Source organism: Nicotiana sylvestris, chromosome 3 (assembly GCF_000393655.2).
Source record: "Nicotiana sylvestris chromosome 3, ASM39365v2, whole genome shotgun sequence".
Classification (NCBI taxonomy): domain Eukaryota; kingdom Viridiplantae; phylum Streptophyta; class Magnoliopsida; order Solanales; family Solanaceae; genus Nicotiana; species Nicotiana sylvestris.
In genome coordinates this window covers 37,888,964-37,897,767 of record NC_091059.1, presented here as the reverse complement: position 1 = coordinate 37,897,767, position 8,804 = coordinate 37,888,964, and positions in this window count along the sequence as shown.

The following is an 8,804-nucleotide window of genomic DNA, read 5'->3' as shown; positions in this document are numbered from 1 at the left end:
GCCATTCTTTCCAATTGCTCAACAGTGATCTCGAATGGAACATATGCCTCATTAAAGGTTTTTATCAGCACTTTCTGATGCTCATTTGAGCTTATCAGTAGAGACAAGAGTGAGACCTGCGAGGGAGACTTCTGGAGCTGGTCAATTACATCGTAGTCCGAGGCCTTCATCTTTCAGAAGAATTCCTCTACCTCTTTAGCACTAACTAGCTTATTAAGTGGAAAACGCTTCTGTTTGGTTTTGTTCAATTCCTCCAAGTTGAGGTACTTCCCAGACGGGTTTGTTTTATTCACCTTCCCCATGATTTCTTTTCCCTTGTATGTCACCATTGCTTTGTTGTAGTTCCAGGGGACTGCAGTGGGGTCCTTCATGGGCTTCTATGGTGCACGTTGATAACCACGGGCTCATTCAGCCTGGCTGGAATTACTGGCCCCTATACCACATAAGTCCTTTTTGGTACGTACATCTTAGATCCCTTGTTTAGCTCGAACCTTTTGGGGGTCTCAACATGAACTGTTCTTTCCTGGGGGCCCGGGGAACATAAAGAACGACATCTTTTGGAGGTACTTCCCCTGTTTTGGCTTCCATAGTCTTTTCTATGCTTTGAGGAGTGGAGTTGCTCTTCTTTCCCCACTTAACTTGATTTGCTGCCGCCCTGGGCTTGTTTTCAACATCAGCGATGGCAATGATAACTTTCAAAGCTGGGTCGAACTCTTTCTCCTCACAAATTATCCCAATAACTAGCCCGTTATTGTGAGATGGCAATGGGTTATTGCTCACATTGGGGACCTCTTCATCTCTCAAAACTACCTACTTTTGCTCTATTAGACTTTCAACCGCCATTTTTAGGGTCCAATAATCCTCAGTGTCGTGCCCTTCTGCCCCTAAATGATAAGCACATCGGGTACCGGGTTGGTAGGAGGGTGACTCTGGATTTTGCCTATTTATAGGTATGAGCTGCAGCAGACCCATTTGGACCAACTTTGGGAAGAGGCTGGAATACGGCTCACCAATGGGTGTGAAGTTGATCTTTCAGGGTGGCTCACGGGCACATGCGTTATATGGAAAGTTATTCTGTGGGGGACGGGGATTGTATGAAGATTGGTGAGGAGGGTTATTTCTAGGAGGTGGAGCTCGGTTCTGGTTATACTGTTATTGTGGCCGAGCGTATGGCTGGGCATTCATCACTGCATAGGGCTGAAAAGTCATAGAGTATGCCGCATCTTGGTGAGGGTAATAATGTTGCGGGGTGTTTGAGGAGGAACTGAAGTAACCTCGGGGTTGACGGGGGTTTCTCAAACCTGAGGCCATTATTGGCACTTCTTTTTTCTTTTTTTGGTTTACTGTGCCTCCTGACCCACTATGGATTGCTTGAGAAGCAACTCTTATAGCCGACTGGCTCAGGATGCGACCCGTTTTCAAACCATTCTCTACCTTTTCCCCAGTCTTTATGGCTTCTCCAAACGGCTTGCCTATAACAGACATCATGTTTTTGAAGTATTCAGCCTCTTGGGCTTACAAGAAGACACTAACCATCTCGGTCTCATCCATTGGGGATTTTACCCTGGCAGCTTGTTCATGCCACTTGACGGCGTACTCTCGGACGCTCTCCGAAGACTTTTTCTTTAAATTAGACAAAGAGTTTCTATCCAGAGCTATGCCCACATTGTACTGGAATTGCCTGACAAAGTCTCGGGCCATGTCATCCCATATGTGCCAGCGCGAGATGTCTTGGTCCATATACCATTCGGATGCAATTCCAACTAGACTCTCCCCGAAGCAAGCCATTAGGAGCTCTTCTTTTCTGCCTACTCCCCTCAACTGATTGTAATACCTCTTCAGATGGGCTATGGGGTCCCCGTGTCAGTCATACTTTTCAAATTTGGGAGTCTTGAAACCGATGGGCAAATGGACATGCAGGAACATGCACAAATCAACGTATGATACACTCTTCTGGCCACTCAGGCCTTGTATGTTCTTGAGACTTTGTTCCATGATTTTCATTTGCCGAGTGATCTCATCTTGATCGAGATTCTTTACAGTCCTCTCTTGTCCCGTGGTAAACTAATAATGAGGCTGTTGAGGGTAGGAGTTTGTAGTGACATGAGCCGTGTCCGATGGGAATGGTGGTATTTGGAAAGTAAAGGATGATGGCTCAAAACTTGGCATAGGTATTGAGGGTTGCACCATAGCAGAGGTGGGTGGTGCAGTGAATATGTTAGAAGCGACTCCCGAAATCATTGCCTGGGGGCAAACCTCAGAATGCATTCCAGCAAAATGGGCCGACATGGTGGGATATCCAAATAGGGTGGTCGGGTAAGTTATAGGAATGTTGGAAGTTCCACTTGTTCTGGGAATTAGTTCAGGAAAGCCAGGTATTGCACTAGGCGGCTCTCTACTATTAGACCAAGCTTCCCACATTTCCAACATACATAGGCACAATGCCTTATTCTCTTCAACAGTTGCCGACTTTGACGTTGGGATAACCGAAAGCGGGTTATCCTATAGGATGGGAATTGTTGGTAGATGACTCTCTGACGACATTTTGACACTTCCCTTAGATCTTGTAAAGTAAGGGTGCGAAGCCAGGTTACCACAAAACCAACCACCTTAAAAGCAAAACCTGATCTCAACAACATACACAACAAACTGGTTAGCTCGAGGCAATTAGCCCATAGGGAATCACACATTGGGGAATGCAATGCTCCTAGACAGTTAAATGTTGTTCTACATGTTTTGCAACGGTTGTGTGTCTCATCCCAGCTTTTGTTATCTCCTAAATTTTGCATTTTTCTTTTCTTTTTGGCGCTTTTCATTATTTGCTCTCTTTTCTTTGTACTCTCTTTCTTGCATTGTTTTCTCTCTTATTCCTGTTCTCTCTTTTTCTTGTTTTCTCTTTTTTCCCTTGTTTTCTCTCTTTTTTTGGTTTTCTCTTTTCGTCATTTTCTCTCTTATTTGAGTTATCTGAAATCATGACCAGATCCGATGGGGATTGCCTACGTATCACGACGCCGTGTGAATCAGATCATCACATAGTTCAAGGGATAAATGCAAAACAAAAATAAATAAACAATTTTCTTTTCTTTTTTTGGTTTTTCTTCAAATTTTCATTAAAAATAAAAACTCCTAATTTTATCTATTACAATGACTCCATCATACCTACCTAAGAATTGAAAAACTAAAATAGTCTCTAGGAATGGAAATGGAAATACAGATTCGAAAAGAAAAAAAACCAGGAGTACATAAGTGCCTCCAATCCTGTTCGAGGGACTCCAGTCGGTCTTGCCGCAGGCCTACGTGCCATATCTTCTTGGAGGCGATAGAGGTCATCCATTATATGGCGAACAAAGATCATTACTGCGGCGAAGAACATGGACCTGGTCATGTCCTCACATTCGTTGCACTTCATCACAATATAGTCAACAGTTCTTCTAACCCTTTCCCTGATGATGCTTTTCTCTTGTAACAACCACCCAATTTGCTGAGATTTGGCCTCCAAAACCTGGGTGGCCGTATGATTTTGCTCTTGCAAATTCTATAGGTCTCCCTCTAGTTGTGCCATCAAAGCATAGCAGTGCTCTCTTTTTGCTTTGAAGTTCTTGGCTTGCTTAGTCATTTCACCCTTAAGGATATTAAGCTTCTTTTTCCAACCAATGACTCCTCTGTCATATCTTTCCTTCAGCTGTCGAACGAAACTTGCCCGTTCTTATACATTTCTGGCCAACTTTGCTCGGGCCTTTGCTAGCTCAGCTTCAGTCTTTTGCAAATCATCCCCATAGTCACATACTTTCTGCCTAAGGCTGTGGATGAGTTTTTCATCTTTTCTGCTTCTGGCCTGGTTTTCAGCTGCTATTGTCATCTTCCGAACTTGGGCTCAGAGGGCTTCATTTTCTTAGGCCAACCTTCTCCTTTCACCTTCAGCTTCTTGCGCCTGTATATCATTATTTAATACGACATTTCTCAATTTTTCTTCCAAAGTGTGAATTGTGGCTTGATATTTTTTCTCCTTTTCTCCCAGGCCAATCTTTCTCAGACTTTATCATCAAAAGCCTGAACATAAGGTTTTTTGGCGGGCCTTTCGGGCTCGGACTTGGGCTCTGGCTCATTATTCGCACAAGACCTACTCTCAAACCATGCAGCATAATCTGGATCCACTTCTCCTCTTGCAAGATCTGGTACCTGGGTGTCACTTTTCAAATATAGACAACCATTCCAATCCAGTTGGACTAAAGCCTCAGGTAGTGTTGCTTCTAGGTGTAGCTCAATGACTTGGGTACTCAAATCTGCATCTTCGGGTACCACTTGATCCCTTCCCAGTTGTCTTAAAACTCTTTGCGGTGCATATGGTTGGACACTTCTTAGACCCATCAACATTAGGTAGCCTTTTGTAGCCATCATGTGTATGACTTCTGTTACCGGAAGCCATCCCAGAGTCCATTCAATCTGACTTGCCTTTAAAGTTCTTAAGTGGGAACCCCAAGCTTCAAACCCTTCTGGAGAATTGTAGTCTTTCACGCTTTCCTCATAACTCTTGATGAAGTTGTCCCTGCTCGAACCATAACTTATGAATTTGGGGTGATGGCGGAGATGCTCGATCAACCACATTTGCAGAAGAACATTACAACCTTCAAAGAATTGAGCCCCGGACTTGCACAATGTTAATGCTCGATAAATGTCTGCCAACACTAACGGAGCAAGTGTAGGATCTTTTTTAGTAGTGAGGATTTGTGTAATTCTAGCCATACGGATATCTATTGTCCCTTCTGTGTTCTGAAAGACCATAATTCCCAAAAGCATCACTATGAAAGCGAACCGACGATGAATTTGCCAGATGCTCTTATCTTGTTTGTTGTTTAATCCCTTTTCATGCGTTTCGAACCCAGCTGAATGCCTGAACCTGAAGTACAAGAAGTAGAATGAACAACATCCTCTGTTTACATGGGCCTTCTTCATTTGCTTACTGATATTCAGGAGATCAAAGAACTTGTGCACAGAGGGAGACCATGGGAATATAAGTTGCTGTTTCCTCAGGTCTCGGCCAAAGTCAATATATCTGGCCATTTCCTCTAGAGTAGGGGTGAGCTCAAAATCTGAGAAACAGAAAATGTTGTGGACAGGATCCTAAAAAGTTACCAAAGCCTTGATTAGATCCTCCCGGGGTTTGATTTTCATAATGTCTATAAGGGCACCCAATTGCTCTTTTACCCAATCCTGATCATCTTCATCTAAATCATTCCACCACATACGAAGCTACAACTGAGCCTATTCTATGACCAATTGTGACGGGTTCTGGACACTGTTCATTTGTACCTATGGATGGTTAAGGTTAGGGTTGACTCCAGTGGACTCTTTTGTAAAACAAGTTTTCAAAATCAACGGAAAATGACCCCTATGCTACTTTAGCAAAAATGGTCATTTTTGTAAACGTGGCCCCTTCACAATTCCAAATAAATTTTGAGGCCCGGGGAAGGTATTTTATGGAAAAAGACACCTTACCGATAGACTTGCCCGTTCTTTACGAAAATAGCCTTTCGACAATTGAAAGATAATCTAAGGCTATCCCGGCAAGAACGACTTAATACATAACCGAAGCTAGTTCGGCTTATTCTTTTGACCAAAGCCCTACACTGCATTTTATTTGATTATTTTTGCAAAAATGAGGCCGAACCTTATGTAGGTTGCCTACGTATCCCACTTCCAGTGAGAATTGGACCTACGTAGTTCGGTCAATTTTGACATAATTGGAAAAAATATGATATTGACTCACTCTCATTTTTTTGAAATACATTTTCCTTTCTTCCTCTTTTTCAAAACTTTTGGCAGAGTTTCGAGACATTTTCAAATACCGGGATTTTCAGAACCCGGTGAATTCTCTATCTTACCTCACTCTTGGGTTTTCTCTTGATTTTCTTTTCCTAGCCGGTCAACATGCAAGTCGAAACAAATAAATGTTCACATAGCATGTAGGATACATCAGGATGGTCTGTTATTTTGGGTACCCTTGTCCTAGACGGACCCAACCCCTGTGTTGAGTCCCCAAGATCAAAGGCACGTGATGCAAATAAATGTTCCTACTAGGGATCCGGCATGAGGTTACGTTATTCTAAGTTTAAACCTGGGGTTGTGTTCTAGACCTGGCTTACCCAAGCGAACAACTCAAGCCGAAGATGGGGCAACGTACCGGGAGCACGAAAGTCTACCCGGCTTAGTTGTAGGCCCAACCTCATTCTATTTGGTATGACTTCTAACAGAAAAAAGTGGGCCACGTAAACGTGTGCATCATTTTTTAGAAGACTAAGAAGAAAGGCATAAGGAGAAAGTTTAATATAGTTCAAGCAATATCAAAGCGGTAAATAAACGGCAATTAGCACATTAGGTACACAAAATATAGTAATAAAGCAAAAAAATCACATTAACAAGCTCGAATTCTTGAACCTTGAACCAGAAGTTCTGGGTTCTTTTCCCCAGCGGAGTCGCCAGAGCTGTCACACCTCCTTTTTACCACCCGAAGGGGTATATAAGGGAGTTTTTCCAATTAAAGTGACATTATCCGAAATGGATTATTTTTATTCATTTTTAAGAGTCGCCACTTGGGATAATTTATTTGGTGTCCCAAGTCGTCGGTTTATTTTAAAATCCCAAATCGAGGAAAATTTTTGACTTTATTTAAAAGTTTACTGTCATGCCCCGAACCTGGAGGCGAGACCGTCACCTGGTGCCTCACCTATCCTTGCGTACCAACTTGCGACTAAGGAACTCTGAACATTTGATGTCATACTTTGGCCATGGGCCACATTGCAAGACAACTGCGAATGCTGCCAATAGGGGTCTGCCCATCGATTATAGCTCGATGGTAATAAAAATACTTTAATACTGTATATATAAACTCTCTGCTCTCTTGACTGGACAAATGAAATACTCAAATGAATATGAAGTCCCGATAAAGAGAATATTGTAACTTGCGAGACTAGCAAAATATACGTAAATTTCGGGATATGAATTTTTCTTTATGGCTCGTTATCAAACTTGTGTAATGACGTGATCATGCTAAAATGAAGGAAAAGCTTAGCCTTAACATACCTAGAGTAGGGAAAACTCTGTATAATATTCCGTTGGAGAACCTTCGTTGATTGAACTTAGAACCTTAAAAATCGAATTAAATTTTGCTTTTGTTCTCGAAGTCTTGAACGAATTAAGCTTCTGCTTTTTTTTTTGAAGCAATTGATCAAACTAAGCTTCTGTCTTTTGAAGCAATTTGAAACTAGGAAATGGTATATAGGCTTCTTACTTGGTATTGAACGTTTCTGACTTTCCTTGTCCAAGTTTTTGTTCAAATGGAAAACAAGTCTTTGTTCAAAATAAACATTTCTGACTTTGTCCAAGTCTTTGTTCAAAATAAACGTTTCTGACTTTGTCCAAGTCTTTGTTCAAATGGAAATTAAGACTCTTAACAAGTGTTGTTTTGTTAAATTCCCACCTAATCTTAGGTAGCCACCTAAGCATATAAGACCCTTAGTCATTTTCTTGAATTGTGGCATCTTGCCACATGTAATTCCTATCCACTTATTGGTTAACTGGGTAATGTCTTGTTACCCGGTAATTAATCAATTACCCATATAATTTAACAAATTGACTCAACTTAATTAAGTACTACTCTCTTTTAACATACCTTGTTGTTACAACCCATATCCACATGTGTTAGTTCATGCCATATATTAGTTAACATAAATCCAAGAAGGAATTATCTTTGAGATGATAAGAAGTCAATCCTATTGGTCTTAAGTGATACAAGAGTGTATAAGGGTGATTAACAAGTATTAGAAGTTAAATGAATCAAGGATGTTGTAACTCGTATTTTCAGGTAAATTTAGCGGTGCTTAATACACTCAAGAGGTAATGTATTAAGTATTTTAATCATATAATATCCGTATCATAAGTCTTGAAGTCAAATGAGTTATGAAACAAAAGTCGACAAAAGTTGTCGCAACTTAGGTTCATAATTTTACTTAAACATTAGATCAAATATTTCTAATCTTTTCTCCTAATTTACAAGGAATTACGGGGTGATCTACCAACAAAATTAAATATCTATGAGTCTAGTTTCCAACGCATTAAACCGTTCATCGATACGATCTCGGAGTAGAGAGATATTCGCATTTTCGCGAGACTGCACCAAACACCTCTCTATGGGGCCCACTAAGGCGGTTTAAGATATTTGGACCTATATAGGATGCCTCCAACCCGTTTTAAGTCATTTCGTCTCACTATTTTCAGACCTTAGAACCCTAGGAACATCCTCTCAAGGTTCTCTCAAGATTCAAGACCCAAAAAAGGGCAAACAACACAAATCAAGTGTCGGGAATTCCGTGGCGCTAGTAAGTCTCTTGTTCTTCTTGTTGTTGCTCATTTTTGTGTCGTTCCAGCTCGTGTGGGAGGTTGTTTTAAAGGGTTTATGTTCTGTAAATACTCCCTCATGTTCTTAATATCAATCCTAGGTGATTTCAAGCCTTCTAAAGTGATTCTAGTGCCGAAAAACACTAATTGATCGCTAGTTTCGCTTTTTTGTTGTTGTGGCAGCATTGGAGGGATATTTCATGGAAATTTAAGGTCAAATTGGAGTTGTTCTTTCTGTATAAAGGTAAGGAACCTCTTACTCTATATGTATTTAAGATTATCCAAGTTGCGGCTAAGCCATTGAAGCTAGAACTTGTGAAATATATATCGAAAGGCTTGGTAGTAATGTTATTGTTTTGTGGACTGTTTTGTGTTGCTGTTGCGCTGCGTATTTTACTACTGTTTTGTGG